This window comes from Balaenoptera physalus, assembly GCF_965194825.1.
Source record: "Balaenoptera physalus genome assembly, chromosome: 5".
In the NCBI taxonomy this organism is placed as follows: Eukaryota; Metazoa; Chordata; class Mammalia; order Artiodactyla; family Balaenopteridae; genus Balaenoptera; species Balaenoptera physalus.
Genome location: NC_138884.1, coordinates 61,554,469 through 61,571,569, shown reverse-complemented (window position 1 = coordinate 61,571,569; position 17,101 = coordinate 61,554,469). Strand labels below are relative to the sequence as shown.

At 35.4% G+C, this 17,101-nt stretch overlaps 1 long non-coding RNA gene across 1 annotated transcript in view; it reads left to right on the top strand.

Moving 5' to 3' along the window:
- The window catches only part of LOC309661903, a 1,098,809-nt gene that overhangs the window by 157,426 nt on the left and 924,282 nt on the right, over positions 1-17,101 (top strand). The gene's annotated exons all lie outside the window — the stretch shown is intronic.

Sequence of the window (17,101 nt, the reverse complement as noted above, 5' to 3'; positions counted from 1 at the left end):
TTCCCCAGACTACTACTATAACATACACACTTCATAAGCAGGAGGCAGGGATACTCCTACCAACATCCAGCCTAGTCAGGGAGTGGGATGGAGGTAAGAGGGAATTTAAGAAGTCCACCATGAGTTGGAGACTAAAGACGCAGACTTAGTGGGTGAGAGACTGGTTGACACTGCCTATGGTAGCAAATGGGTGGTTGTTTTTGGAAAAGAACTGTACTCCCAACACTACTTCAATAGGATGGCCCTCAGCCAAACATAGAATTATTATTATTGTTTGCTCCCAGCTTTATTTATGTCATTGGTATCTCAAACTTCCAGGAAACTAAATAATCTTCAACTATGAAAGAGGAGGAAAGAAAGTCTATTGGGACAAAGGATCAATAACTTGGAGTTTTGCTTTTTCATATTTTGCATTTCAAGATTTAGCCATGAGGTTGTTTGGGTTTTTTTCCCAGCATTTTTTTTTTACTCTCCTCCCTTTCCCTTACATGCCCTAATCTATTTTTTTTCCTTTTGTTCAACTAAATATATGTCATGTTGAGATTATCACAGAATAAAATACGTTTCAATTTTAGATTTGTTTCTGCATATTTGCCTGGGCAAATGATGTTCTATTACATATTTTCACTTTTTATTGACATAATTACTGATTAAGAAGAGCAACTGAATTATGTCAGGTTCAGTGAATTAGATCTGGGAGACAATTTAGATGTAAAGAGTTGTTAATTGCTATCTAATTAAAAATGAAAGCCTCTGAATCGCCCTACAATGACTACTCTTCCACCCCTCTCCATAGTACATGATGTCTTAGTAGAGAAAACTAAAATTTTGAAATGACATAAATGGGCAAAAATCAAATGACATTTTGGTAATTCCTGAGACTACCAGTTAAGACATATATGCATATTGTCATAGCAAGCCAAAATCTAAGAGAGGAAAGAATGGGGTAGAAGGATGGATTTCCTCATCTTATAAACAGGAAGAGGGCAGGAGCTGTGCCTGTCTTGCGTGATACGTACTAAGAAGATGCTCAATAATGACTGCTGGCCATCAGTGTGCCCCACAGGGTCCTTGTGAACATTCTTTTTCTTTTTTTAATAAATTTATTTATTTTTGGCTGAGTTGGGTCTTTGTTGCTGCGTGTGGGCCCTCCCCAGGTGCGGTGAGCGGGGGCCACTCCTCGCTGCAGTGCGTGGGCCCCTCATCACGATGGCCTCTCCCCTTGCGGAGCACGGGCTCCAGGCGCGCCGGATCTAGAGCCCAGGCTCAGCAGCTGTGGTGCTCAGGCTTAGCCGCTCCGTGGCACCCGGGATCCTCCCGGACCAGGGCTCGAACCTGCGTCCCCGCATTGGCAGGCGGACCCTCAACCACTGTGCCACGAGGGAAGCCCCTTTGTGAACATTCTTTATGTGAAATAATGCATAGAGAATTACTGAGTACCAAGACATAGTAAGTGTAAAATAAATGTCTTTTCCTTGGTATCACCTGTTACATGCTTAGTGATCAAAGTATCAATCATTGCTCTCTGCTGAAGGCTAAAAGTATTTTTTAAAATAGTCCATGAACTAGCTTAGACAGGATACAAAGATTTAGACCCCTTTTGTTTTGCAATATGGAAAACGTTTCAGCTTTTTGAAGCCCTCAAAGTCTTCTAAGTAAATAGTTCTGATGGTTTGGAACACAGATGTCATTAACAGCTCTATTTCTGTCAGTCTGACTGTAGGCAGGCTACATTATTTTAAGCTATTCTTGCCACCTGTAATGTTCTACTGAGGCCTCTTAGCATGTGAGCTGATAAACTGACCATTAAAAAATAGATCTTAATTAGGTAAGGGTATTCTGGAAATTCAGATACAGAGAAGTAATCTACATATATCTACATGGGTTTTTGTTCTGATTTTTTTCCTGATTATAAGAAAATAATCTTATGTCTATTTATTTGAACATTTTATTTTTTTTCATAGCTGAGATATATTTAATCTATTTTTTTATATATCTTTATTGGATACTTGAACATTTTAAACTATATAAAAGAAAAAATTTAAATTGATGGATTGTATTAGTTCTGTTTAGTATTCAAAATACTTTACAATCACATTACTCATATTGTATGCAATTCTTCAAAAATGGATCCTCTTAAAGAAAAACATTTTGAAAGAGTATTAACAATTTATTGCTAATGCAGAATAAAAAGCAAAATGATTATTGGTAGAGATTGAGTTGAATATAAAGAGTGTAAGATGACACAGGGCTTCAAAAAGTTATGTATCCTGTGGGAACAAAAAAATATATATTTTAAATGACTAAACTGTTGATGAACTTTGATATTCATATTTAAAGACAAGAATATTAGTAAATATTTTACAAGTCTATAATTTCCTTATAAATATTCTTAGAAATATTGGGAGAAAAAAGGAAACAAAACTTTTTAAAAACAATGTAGCATTGATACAATGTTAGACTCCATCAGAAACACCTACTGCAGTTGAGAGGCTATTTCATGCTAATATTTCAGTGATGTACATAAGTATTTTGATGTGTGGGGTGTGCCCTGAAGATACATGACAGCTGGTAGTTCAATTTTTAACACTAACCTCTGAGCATTGAAAAATATGAGCTGTGGTCCACACAGCAGCTTGCTAGAAATATGTTTTAAGACCCACTAGAGATTCGGTGAATTGCTTTACTAAAAGCCTTATTGTTTGCTGCTGTTGCTAATGCACTGGAAAGAAAAATTAAAACAAAATAACATTCAAAAAAATTTCCATGGCCCTTGGTGTTTCTCCTGGAAAGACAGCTAATATGATTTTCTACTACTTTCTACTTATAGAGATTGTTGCAGGAGCAGACAGACTTGGCTAAAAATATAATCTAGGAAAAGCAAATCAAAACTTGAAATTTTGCTGGTTATTTAGGTTGCTTGGATTTAAGCATTAGTAAATTATTCTCTTATTTAGGTAATCTTTATTCAGTCGTGACAGGTGAAACCCCTCTAAAGGATCTAGAAAAGTCAGAGAAATAAATTAACTTTCTGAATAACAAAAATTAACAAAAATTTGAGATTTTTCCCTAGGCTGACGGTAAAAGGGCATTTGTTTGCTTTCTGGAAGCAGATGGCTAGGATTCCTGGAAGAAAGAAAATTGAAGGGAATGAATGGGGAGGGTAAGAGAAGTTCCCACCAGCTGAGGTTAAAATAAATTTCCCCAGCAAAACCTTTTATTATGGTAGGTATGGCTGGGGAATTTAAGGAAAGTGCTATCTAACATTCAATTTAAGGTTGTTTCCATTTCTGGCTCTGCTGCAATTCCTCAACATCATCCCAGATCAAATAGTCTAACATAAGTGTACTTTGAAAACTTAGAGGGGAGAGCCAAGGAGGCAAAAAGGAACAGATAATTTAATGAGAGCCAGAATCTGGGATAAGAAGGAACCAGATAACCCCATTTCACCATTTCACTCCACATACCTGCACATGTAAATAAATGTTAGTAGTCCTAACATGGACCTGATGTCTGAATTTCCTTCAGAAATTCTGAAATATTTTGATCCCTAAAAATAATTTTAGGTTATTTATATTTAAATTCTAATTTCATACTTGATATTGTCAACCTTTATAACAAAAAGGTAAGTGGTTTAGCCAGCAAAATCGACTTTATTCAGGAATAGTAGAGGAATTGCAATTTGGGACAAACTCTGGCTAACCATAGGCAAGTCTGGAGCACAAAACGGGAGAGCGTTCTTTTGCAGAGGGAAGGAGGAAGTTGGGAGGGGTAGTTTGAATGAAAGTTCACTGGAGAAGAGCAAGAATTCGGGGTTGTGGCGGCCTCTCATTGGTTGAGTTGCAGCAGTTTCTCATTGGCTGGGTTGTTGCTAAGCCTCGAGAAAATCTTCCTTCTTCCTGCTGGGGTATATAAAGTAAGATTCTTCCTGCTGCGGTATGTAAAGTATGCTGCCACAGGTGGTACGAGTGGTGCATGTGTGGTACATGTGTGAGCACTCTTCCTTCAGGGCTTTCCGATTCCTTTTTTTTTTTTTTTCTTTTTTTCTTCCGATTCCATTTTGAATGGGGCTTTCCTTTATTCATTTCCACAGTATATAAATTTGATATCTAACTTAATATTTGATAATTCTACTGCTGCTCAGATAATGTATTTTCAATATTCAATATTCTGTGCTTCAAAAATTAATAGTTTCTCATTATCCATAAAATATTCATATTTTACAAGTGAGGAAATTGGTTACTTCACACTAAGATGAATCAGTAACTCAAGAACTGAGTTCATAACTTAAGAATTGATAATAAAACTGTATAGACTTTGCATTCAAACTTGAATTCAAATTTTGGCTTTGTTGCTTATTTTCTGTATGATGATGAATAAGTTACTTAATCTTTTGACTTTTCAGTCTTTTCGTTTATGAAATAGGGATAATATACATGAATTTCAGAGTTGCTGGGACGATTAACTGAAATAATGAATGTAAAGCAGCTAATATGTGACTCAATAAAATTCTAGCTATTGGTAGAAAATTCCTGTCTCTATAATAATGATAATGATAACAATGATAATAGTAATGTTACAAAACCAATAATAATAGTAATAGTATCATTTTTCTCCCAATTTGTTTGTCATCTTTAAGCTCAGATAGGATAGGAAGGTTTGCTTGTTCTTTTTTTTCCTTTGCATATCATTATTAGGATATTGACTTGTGGAAAGGAGGTTTCCTATTAATATAATTTCTTGAATTTGTTTGACAAGTGTAATAAAATATGGCATCTGAACAAAAAGGTAGGTATGCTGTAACTGAACACATCAAAGAGCAAAGAATGGGACGTGATGTAGACTTCAGAAATTTCCTAAGTGTTGTTAGAAAACTACTGGCAAGAAGATGGTTTACTTTAGGGCTGTTATTTTCAACAATGTAGGCAGAACTCAGAGGTCTGAGAAGTATCTTTCTATGCATTCTATGCATTTTCCCTTTTCATAGCTTCATATTGAGATAAATGATTCCATTTTCTTGTCAATGACAGTATCCAGTTGCTAAAATATAATTATTTGAAAACAGTTTTTAAGAGCTAGTTTTCTTTAGAGGAAAAAGAAATATCTGTTCTATTTCCACTTATCTATACATTAAATAATAAAGTTCCATTAAGAAAAATTAAACAAATACTTTGTCACAAAAATCTTTGTTCTGCACATTACTTCATTTTAACAAATTTATTGAGATAATTCACATACCATGCAATTCACTGACTTCTGTACATTAATTCTTGATAAAGATATACTTAGTCCCATGAAATCTAAGATTCCAAAGATAAAGTCAAAATAAACATATTTATGTTAAATACCCAATCTGTAAAAAGGACTAGAGGAGAATAGAGTAGGTCCTCAGGGGAGACAGATATTTACAATACATTTTTCCCTCAAGGCAATAACATTAAAATTAGAGGAATTGGATATAGGTACATAAGTAAGATATTTAAACAGCTTATATACAATATGATAGAAGAGATAGCATGATAGTCAAGGACTTACAATAATCAAATACATGGCATAAAATTAAAGTGATTTAGGGATTTGGGGGAAGAATATATATTTCACACTAGGTTAGTCAATGAAAATTTCCTAGATGAGATAAGATTTATGCTGTGAGTTTAAAGAAGACAGAGCAAAAGGGACATGTCCCTGGGTAAAGATTAAAAAATGGGTAAAAACATGTACAAAGGCAAAGATGTGGAAAACCCTAAGACACCCTCAAGGAACAATGTGTGGAAAAAAAGTTAGCTGGAGTGGAATGTTCCTCTTGAGGAGAACTGAACATATATTCTCCAACTGGGATATTCATGAGTAAGGCTGTTAGCCAGGAGTTCCACAAAGCCACAAGACATGCAGCATACTTTCCTGAAATATTACATTTTTACAGGAGTAATTAATTGAAAGTATGATGTTTGTTTTTGAAAAATTCAGATATATTGTGAAGTGAAAACTTTAAAGTCATTTTTTAAGTGTTTAAGCTACTCCCACAAATTTAATGGGTATGGGTTCATTCTCCTTAGCTATTTGAGTCCTTTAGTTCCACTAGTGGAATAACCTGAGTATTGAGAATTGAAGATAAGGGTGATGAGATCCATTGGGCTTAGTTTGTGAAGAAACTTGAATGTCAGATTAATGAGTTTGGACTTCACTTGGTAGGAGTGAGAAGCCTTTGAAGAATGTTAAAGAGTAGGAAAACACAAAAAATATACTATTTTAGGAAATTATTAAACTATATCACTATAATTACAACTTAATATACAGGATGGATGAACGAGGAGAGATTATAGGCTGAGACCAACTTAGAAGATGCAAACACAAAGGATTCGTTAAGAGTTGCCTTGTTTTGAGAGCCAGTTCTATAATGTGATTCATAAAAACTGTTTAGGGAGCCTTCTTGACTATTTTGAAAATTAAAAAGACCATTTCATTGAGCCCCTCAATTACTAATTTAAAACCTAAGAATTGTTTATAGTGAAAGAGAAATCCTATGAAGCCTTGACTTGAAGGAAATACAAAGAGACACTAAGTTATAGTGCCATGCCATTTCTAAACTGTACTAATAGAAAATATTACCCATTATTAATTTGTGTTGATTTGTCTTCATCAGAAAAAAATAAACTTTCAAAATGAATCTTATCAGAAGTCATTCAAGAAACACATCTCATTTAATATGAGAAATTAAAGAAGACCCAATCAAAAACTACCCTAAATAGCAAATGTTGATGTGATCATGTGTTCTAAAAAAATTAGCAGTAATCTCAAAAGGTGATAATGTTTTTGAGGATTGGCATTGTTGGTGGAATATTTAATGAACAGTTTAACTGTGGCTCCCTGGCAATGAAGAGGTCTTGGAATGGTAAAAACTATGATGGAGTAAATAGCAAAGTCTCGTTTCTGCTCAGGGGGATCTCTGCTTCAGCCACCTGAGCCTTCAGCTGCGTTTAATTCTCTCCATTTCTGTGGATGGTAAAACATTCCTACACAGGAAGTAGACAAGCTACCGGAAGAACAGAAGCTCTTAGCGCGCCCCATCAGTCCTAGGCTCCTCTTGATGATAAGTCTGTTACTTCTGGCTTTTTTTTTTTTCATTTTTTTCAGGCATGGGACCCTGTTTCATAATAAGTAGGAGGATCTCAATTTCTTGAAGCTTCCAGGATACCCATAGTACAGCTATCTCTTTTTCATAAAGGCTTACAAGGCTTTTTTTTTTTTATGGCTTTTACATTTATTAACTGGGTCAACAGTACAAGTCTTTGAGTACATTTACTTAGTTTCAGGTTCTACATGGTTCCAGATGTAAAATGATATACGGTGAAATCCCTGGTTGAAAATGTAAAATGTTTTAATACATTTCTGAAGAGTGGTAAACTACCTAGTTTAAATACTCCTGTGCTCACTTTCCACTCAAATCATCCAAGATGGAAACCTCATAAACCCCAAAGCATATATAGCTGGGAGTGGAACAAAGTGGGCTGGGGATGCCTAGGGCCAATTGGAATTGCCATGTTAAGGTATGACTCCAAACTGGTTTCTCCCCTTCGTGCTTTTATTGTGCTTGTCTTTATTTGGTACTTCCAGAAGATATGGGTATCATTAACTCTTGGAAATCAGTTCTTTCTTCAAAATGATTGCAGGCATAAAACCAGAAGTGTGCTACTAACATCAAGGGGATATTCAAGATAAAGAAGGTTTTATATGCAATGAATACATTCATAGGGTATTGTTAGGCGCCACAAGAAATTGGGAAATCTGTTATCTTTTTTTGTTGTTGTTGTTGCTCTAGTGTGTGTATGTTTGTTTCTATTTTATAAGTTCTGTTGCTACGGTTTGTTCTCTCCTCCTTCTTACTTATATTTTATTACATTTAAAAAAATTTTTATTGGAGTATAGTTGATTTACAATGTTGTGTTAGTTTCAGGTGTACAACATAGTGATTCAGTGATACACATATATATAATCATTCTTTTTCATATTCTTGGGAAATCTGTTATCTTTCTGTAGTCTACATATTTAAGGATCAATGATTAGGAACATAGAATTTTAAACAATTGTAGTACAATGGCAAATTTTATGTTAGATTTTAGAAGTGTATGTAGTACTGACAATATATGTGGTATGATTTATATTTAATATTTTTAAGGGATGTATAATTGACATATCTGAAAAACTTTCACTTAATTTTCAACACAATATATATACTTTGACAAGTAAATTTAGGTGTTCAGAAAGTAAATAAAAAGCAGCCAGATTTCTGTGGGATACAATTGAGCACATGCATTTGAGTAATGCTAAGTCATAATATGAAGGAAATTTAGTTAAAACTCAGATGTGAGATAATACCATTTTCATTTTAAATGGATTTTTTAAATGAATAATATAGATGGAATATATAATTAAAATTATAAAGCATAAAAACTACTTTAAATAGTATAAAATATATGTGAATACATACATGTTTACAGAAATAATTATTTTAGAGAAAATACAAAGAAAAAATATGATCTATTACTACATAAACATATGTATTTTTATTTTTAACCTAAAAGCACTGTAAAAATTAAATTGCAAATTGCTAACTGGAAATAATATGTGAAACATATTTAACAAAGGATAAAATTCCTAGTAACAAAGATCTTATGAACCAAAAAATGAACACTTCAATATGAAAAAAGACAAAAGAAATAAACAATCACTTAAAAAAATAAAAATTCCAAATTCTGAAACAAAGTTCAACTTCATTAGTACTTAAAGTACTTAAATGTATATTTAAATAAGAAATTAACCATTTTAAAAAATGGTAACTTGGCAAAGATTAAAAAGAAGTGGTGGGAATTTTAGTGCCTACTACTGGTAAGATAGAACAAACAAGCCTTTTTAAACACAGCCAGAATAAATGTGAATTAAGACCAACTTTCTAGTAGACAGTTATCAAAATCTATCAAGCAGAAAAACGATCATACCTTTTGATGTGTTAATTCCCATTCTAGGAGTATTCTAGAAAATGCTAATGAATAGAAGCAAAGATAAAATATCAAAATATTGCTTAAACACCAAAAAAGTTAGAAATTGTCTAATTGTCCAACACTAGGTGATAGGTTAAATAAATTTTAGTACATCTTGCAAAGATCCATAGTCATCAATGAAAAATCATGCTTGGAAAGAATATTTCTTGACAGGAACAAATACAGTGTATCCTTTTATCCCCCTAGTTTTATTGGAAAATAATTGACATATATCACCATATAAGGCTTAGAGTGTACAAAATGATGGTTTGATTTACATATCTTGTGAAATAATTCCCATAGTAGATTTAACCTCCATCATCTCATAAAGATACAACAAAAAGAAAGAAAAAACTTCTTGTAATGAGAACTCAGGATTTATGCTTTTAACTTTCCTATATATCAAAAAGAATACAAATATATCCTTTTAATACAATTCCAATTTTGAAACTTTTAAGTAACATGAGTGCCACTTGCTAGGATATTCGCAAATCCTCAGGCCTTTGGGGTTTATCCTTCTGATAATTACGTAACAGAATGTTAAAATGGAACTGCTCCGGTTTTAGTTTCAACCAAAAATCCCAAGATGATTATATGGGACCCCCATGCAGACTTGTAAAGGAAGATCAGGAGGAACATTTATTCTCAGGTTGAGGAGATAAACAGGCCCAGAATTTGATATCAGAAGAGGATAGGGAGAGAGGTTTGTTGGGGTGTGTTGGGTCATCTACTTGCAGGATGGAAGAGTGGGGTTGCTTGCCCCTCAGTTCATGCTTAGAAAAGGGACTAAAGGAGACACACAAAGAGTTTAACAGATGCACCTAATGTTTCAGAGAAGACAGCGGACTTGAGTCTGCCTTACACCGGAGACTAGATCCAAAGTGCCAGGACCTGGCTGGCTGGTTGTTTTACTGATGGTGGAATGACAGAGTTGGTGGCATTGGCCAGCTTCCACTTCTAGAGTCTTTCTGGACAAAATATGCATGAGTGTTAACTGTGGGCTGAGGTGATTGACACACCTGAACCATGGTTCACTCTGATGCTCTACAGCAGGGTGAACTGTAGGATTTCTCGAGGCTGAGAAAAGAGCCAGCAGCCGCCAGAGATGAATTTCCTCACATGAAGAGAACTATCGATGAGAGATCCACAGCAATAGTTTGTGTCTCTGAAGAGCCCAAGAAAGTGCCCACAGAAGTAAGGGTCAGCTTTAAAGCTTGGTCCAGTCCAAGGAACACCTCGTGGCAACCCTAGAAAGAAAAGTGAGACTTTTCCTGCTCCTTTCCATCTCCCTAACCTTGTCCACCTACAACTCTCAAGGATGGAAACTGAGATTGACAAGATGGATGTGGAGATATGCTAGAGAAGGTCAGCAAAGAGAGCAGACAAGGAGGCATCCTTGGTGGAAATTTTAAAGTTTGTTTACTATACTTGTCTGGCTATATTAAGAACTATGCTGCTTTTTATCATCAGAAAATGATTAGAAAGTATTAAGGCTTCTTCCAAATTTTACCCAGGGGCAATGGGGAAATTAGCCTCAAATAATAAAATTAAAGGGTCAGCAGAATACAAATACAGTTGCTTTTACATTGCATCTCACAAGTTATGCTTGTTCAATGTAGCTGTTATATTCAAATAAAATTGTCTCCATCCCATGTGCTTTGGAGATCCAGAATCCACCTGTATCCCCCTCCCAGTATCTCCAGGATTTCTCTGGATATATATGAAGCAATCCTGTTCCTATCTTTTCCTTTATAGCTGCTCTTTTCTCTCTGCCCTACACTAACCCAAACATTAGAACATTTCCCTTGATAATTGAAAAATATCTCCCGCAAAGGCAGTTATACTTAATAGACTCACTGACAATTTGGGGTTGTAGGCAGGGAGTAGTACAAAAGTTAGTTTAAAATTAAATATTAGACATGATAGATTCTAGAAGTTCCTTGGTCATATTCATCTCACTGAACTTTATTCTGGTCAGTTTCCAACTCTCAAGTGGCCCAACCCCTCAGCTATGTTGCTGACCCTCTACTTTTAGGAGACTCTCTCTATATGTTTCCCAACTTTCCCAGTTATTAGCTGTGGAACCTGGGTCAGGTTACTTAACATTTTCCTGTCTTACTTTCCTTATATATTAAATTGAGATATAGTTAGTAGCTACTTCATACTGGGAAGATTAAATGACACACATAAAGCAATTAGCATAGTTCCCAGCACAGAGGTGATATTAAAATACTCAAAGGTAATAAAGTACTTAAGGTAATAAAAAAATGTAAGGATAATAAAGTACTTAACTCTATCTTGGGGTATTCTACTCAATGTCATTATGACCTAGAGGGTAAGGTTTTACTGGGACAGTCGCCTTCTCACACGAAGAAAACACTCCTCCAAGTATTTTTCTAAGTGAAACAGTTCTCACCCCAGTGGAAGGCGTTACCTCCTTAAAAATAATGTTATCATTCTCCCCAGGACATTTATGTAAAAATAGTATAAATGCCGGTAGGAGATAGACTGAAATATTAGATTGCACATTTCTAGATATAAGGCCCTGAAAGGTTATTCAATTCTCTGTGCATATTGTATTTTATAGCTAAAACCTGAATTACTTTTCTTGAAATCAGAGATCTTACTCATTTTCATGACTTACTAATAATTTCAATGATATAAAACAATTAAAGGGACTAATCAAAGAAGGTCTGGGACACTGAAGGTGGCTCCTTAGGACCCCTCTTCCTGCATTAGATGCTCATTCTCTGGCCCAGAGTAAAAGATGAGGTCTCTAAGTTAGGTTTTATGGTATCACCTATCACAGCAGAGTGAGTGTTCAGTCCATGAAATATCTCCACTTTATATCTCAGCTTACATGACGTTTTCTAGGGAGTCATACCTCTTCAAAGGCCATCATCTTAGAAAATAGCATTACTCTACCTGGAGGTCCAGTTATTACGTCCAGAAGAACATTAGTCTGAATCATCAGCCTTCTTTTCTTTCTCTGGGAGCTTTCTCCCAATGTTTTGGGAGAAAGGGGATTAACCAGCCAGCTTCTTCAACACCTTCAATCAGTTCACTCCCTGACCTCAGTTGCTATTTCTTTGCCGCAAAATTCTAAAGTTATTATTTGTCTGACTACATTTTTTAATATTTTAAACAAAGAATAATGTTTCTAATACCTCGATGACCACCAAGATTTGAAATACCCAATGAGGAGTAGGAATAAAGCATGTTCACAGTGACCATAACTCTTTCAAGCTCTTTTGATATCCTTTTGCCATCTCAGTTACTGATACCTTCAATTGTGCACAGTTGTTTGAACCTTCTTATAGGATTTAATGGAGACAGTTAATTGAATGTGCAATGTTTCTAAAGTCAAATTCACTTCCTCCTCTGGAAAATCCAGTTTAACACGTTTTATATCAATCAGAGGTTTCAACTCAGCTTCTTAAAGCATTTCTTTATCTCGGGGAGCATCATTTACATACATCTGATTTTCATTTAATTATATCACTGAACTTACAAACGCTCTATTACACCATTTAGCTGTGACAGAGATTTATGTAATATTTGACACACCGTACGTTAGTGAAACTTACAGTATCACTCAGGGCAATGTGTCTTTTCTTTTTTAACAATACGGATTAATGAGAATCCAATCTTCTTTCTCCAGAGAAAAGAAGTTCAAGGGTTCTCTCCCAATATTGGCTATTAATCAGCACCAGACGGGAGGGTGACGCTGGCAAAGCTCCTCTCACCCTCTCTGATGCTTCCAAACTCTTTCTGATCCAAAGGAGTGCTGGAATCTCTCCTCAGCCTGGACTTCTACAAAAGCTCTCCCTTCTGTGGTGTCTTCCCATATCATCAGTCTGCACGTTTTCCCAGAGTGTGGCTGAGAAGAGCTGGAGCCGGTTCATGGGCTCCTGCTGCTTCCAAAGCCCCATATGAAGTCTGTCTGCCTATTAAGCAATGCACAGGGGGCAAGACTTCTCCGGAATCCCTTGGCATTTGGTGCTGGATCCCACAGCTCCCACAGAGGCACTTTTGTTCATGAATGGACGCCAAATTTTAGTTGTTAAAAGGGAGTGGAAAAAGGAGGGACATTTTTTATGCTTCCATGATGCTGGTGTCCTAGGGTGATATATTTGAAAGTGCTTTGAAAATTTAAAGATTAGGTGGTATTACTATATGTCTTGTAGTTATTGCCATTGATTCACCCCTAGTTTGAGCATGTGTGTTTACAACATTTTTGTTCTTGCTGTTTTCTCTGTCTCTCCTCTTCAGTTATTTTAGCAATCTAAGTTGTCGTAACTGCTTGCATTTAATTTACTCGGTTCAGAATTTAAATTAGTTACTTAATAACTGTAATACCTTTTAATGATAATCATCAGAGTTTAGATTAGATAACCCAACATAGATAGAAGTAAATACTGCCACCTTCCTGTTCTTAAATCCTTCCTTGTATAAATACATGGAAATTAAAAGGAAAACATGAAGAATACAGTAAATAATAATAGAGGCAATAGGAGAAAGCCCAAAGAGAGAAGGATGACAAAAATGGAGAGTGCTGGCCATAGTTGGCTTTGGTGTGTCTGACAGTCTAAGTAGCCAATGCTTGATGACAATTGCCAACTTGGTCCCTTTAATGAGTCTTTGATACAAGAATAAAGAATATAGACTGTTCTTTCAGATGACCGATTCTTTCTGTGATATGTGTGAGACAGTATATTACAGTATATTTAAACCTAATAAATTAGAGTCTTTATGGATTCTTTCCTAATTGAAATTTGGAAGACATAACTATTTAGGGTAAAATAATATCATTTCTAGCCAGTATATGACCTATTACTATTGTGAACTTATAAGAAGAGCTTAAGCTATGTCATCTGGTTTTATTCTGTATAGTTGAATTCAGACAATAATATGGAAGCATTTTTTCCAGATTATAAAAAAAAATCTGGAAACAGGAAAAAAGTTGAGAAATATATAAGCAAAAAAAAAAAAAAAATGATAATATCCAACCATTCCATCTCCCAGAGTAATCTACTGTTAGTGTTTTGGCAAGTACAATTACCGGAAGAAAAAAATTTTGAATAACTTCTTCCCCTGACTTCTCTTCCTGAAGTCCTAGACTCTCTTCCTCTAGATAGGAGTCTGAATAAGTTGTGGTAACTTGGGGTTCTAAATGGAGCTCATGAAGTTTGTCCTATTATATCTGTTTTCTCTCCAGAGTTTAAGATGAATGAATGGTAAAGAAATCTCACAAACAAGTACTTTATTTATCACATATTTTCCCATGTAGAAATAAAGAATATAAGACTAATTCATGGTAAAATGGCTTATGTTTACAATTTAGTTACTTAACATGTAAATACGAACTTGTAAAATTCAGACTTTCTGTTATTAAAAGGACATCACACATTTTCAATGAAATATTCCAAAACTACTGAATCATCAGTATGTGTAGAGTGTAAATTTGCCTTCCTAAAACTGGTATACTCAATTTTCTTATTCCTTATATTATTTCATCTAGGAATGAATATGATTCACAGAGTACACTTTAAATAATTTTGGTTTTAAAGGTGTTCAACCAGGGGCACATTTTATTTAAAACTTTTTTTTTTTTTTTTAAGGCAAACTTAAAGGACTGTCTTCTATTCTATATTGAACATCTGTGTCTTCTTTTTTTTTTTTTAATTTTTATTTATTTATTTATTTATTTATGGCTGTGTTGGGTCTTCGTTTCTGTGCGAGGGCTTTCTCTAGTTGTGGCAAGCCGGGGCCACTCTTCACCGCAGTGCGCGGGCCTCTCACTATCGCGGCCTCTCTTGTTGCGGAGCACAGGCTCCAGATGCACAAGCTAAGTAATTGCGGCTCTCAGGCCCAGCTGCTCCGCGGCATGTGGGATCTTCCCAGACCAGGGCTCGAACCCGTGTCCCCTGCATTGGCAGGCAGATTGTCAACCACTGCGCCACCAGGGAAGCCCTATATAAAACTTTTTAATCAACTGTATGGAACTTCTAAGTGCCCAGTGAGAAAGATGCCAGATGTATGAACAGCAAAGAGCAGTTGTCTTTGATGCATTACACTGAGATAAGTGAGTTTCCCTAGGATCAATCAGGACCTGACTTTTCTCTGCCTCACTATAGTAATACTATGGGTGATGATGTTGTCCCCAAAGTCACATTATTATAGGTCAATCTAATGGCCAACACTATGACCTCATGTACAAAAGTTTTATAATTGCATGTCAGGAGGAAATAACACTTAAATACGACAGATTCTTTGTTTGACTCTCTGTATTGCATTTTGCATACTGTCTTGCCAAATATAGTTAGCAAGCCAGTAATGGAAATAGTGAAACCCATGTTGGTCCCCGAAACAAAATACGATTTTAGATTCTCAAAAATCTATTGGAAGAAAAGAGACACTTCTCTTTCAAATGGCTGACATGGAGTTTAATTTAATACACCAGAAGATTCCATCTTAACCCTCCTAACGCTCTTATTGCAACAGATATACCATGGATGCATATCTGCTTTGGACACACATGGTTGCTTTCAGCCAGGTATAAGAAAAAAGAATGTGCAAATATAAAGCATTACGTCTTATGATATATTCTACCCATATGCTTGCCAGCTCTAATTGAATCCACAGATAGATGGTTTTTATTAGTAACTCAGCTACCTACATTTTTCTCATGCCTTTCTCATTTGTATTTAAAGTGCTTCCTTGTCTTAGGTACAAATATCTTTAAATATTTGTGTGAATGCTTCTCTTTTAGAGACTTTGACTGAAATGATTTTTCTCAAACTGGTAGGTATTCTCAGTGTGTCTCTAGACCCCAAAGACATTCTCATCTTGACTTTGTATAGCAGCCTACATCTGGTTCTACTCAAATTCCTTTCTTTTTCTCTTCTCCAAGCCCTCACCTCATCCCTTGCTCACTTTGCTTTTCACTTCTTGTTTTTATTTGGCCTTAGGAATATGAAATACAGAAAAACAAAGATGAATTTTAAATATTTGAGGAAAGGGAAGAAATTTAATGGCAAAATAATGGGAACTGTTGGAGAATAATGACCCTCTTTGAGTTATTTTATATTAGTAACAAACTTGTTTACTCCACTGTCAAATTGATTTTCATTTAAGGACACGTATAACCAACCTTCTGTCCAATTTACAGGGCATGCAAAAAAGAGTTAACAGGTAGGCCTGAGACTGCTGTCTTTAGAACGGCCTGCTTGCAAGTTGGGCCCTGGGTTAGAGTCTGGGAACTTAAATTCCAAACAGTTCCCTATATTGATATAAAGTTTCCTTACATGGTAGAGTGGCTCACTGTGCCTAGTTTGTTTGTACGACCACATAGTTCATGCTGCACGCTTACTTTCCATCTGGGAGTCTGGAATTTTGATATATACTAAAAAGAAGTTGCCTATATGACCACTCTCTAATCAAAATCCTTGGGCATTGAGTAATGAGCTCCCCTCCTAGACAACATTTCACACATGTTGTCAAACTCAAACTTGTTGCTGGAGGAATTAAGCGTGTCCACTGAGAGAGGGCTCATGGAAGCCTGTGCCTGGTTTCCTGCAGATTTTACTCCATGTGCCTTTTTATTTGCTGATTTTGCTTTGGATCCCTTTGCTATAATAAATATTAGCAGTGAATATACTACATGCTGAGTCCTGTGAGTCCTTCTAATAAACCACCAAACCTGGGAGTGTTCTTGGGGACCTCTGACACACATTGATTGAAATGTCTTTCTTAAGATTTATAGATTTTAAATAAATATTTATTGAATACATATTATGTGAATTGAGTGATGCTATGTGAAACCAAGATAAGTAACCCAGACCTATTTTAAGAACTTCACAGTTTTGTGGCTATGTCAACATACAGAAGTGTATAAAAAGAATATCCAATTAACTGAGTCAAAGCAGAACAAGGAAAATACAAGAAGCTTATTTCAATGGAAATTCTGAAGATGTAGATACTTCATCTCGTTCAAATATCAGGAAAGCTCATGGCATGTGAGTTAGCATGTTAGTTAGCAGAACAAGTAGGTTTTGACAGGT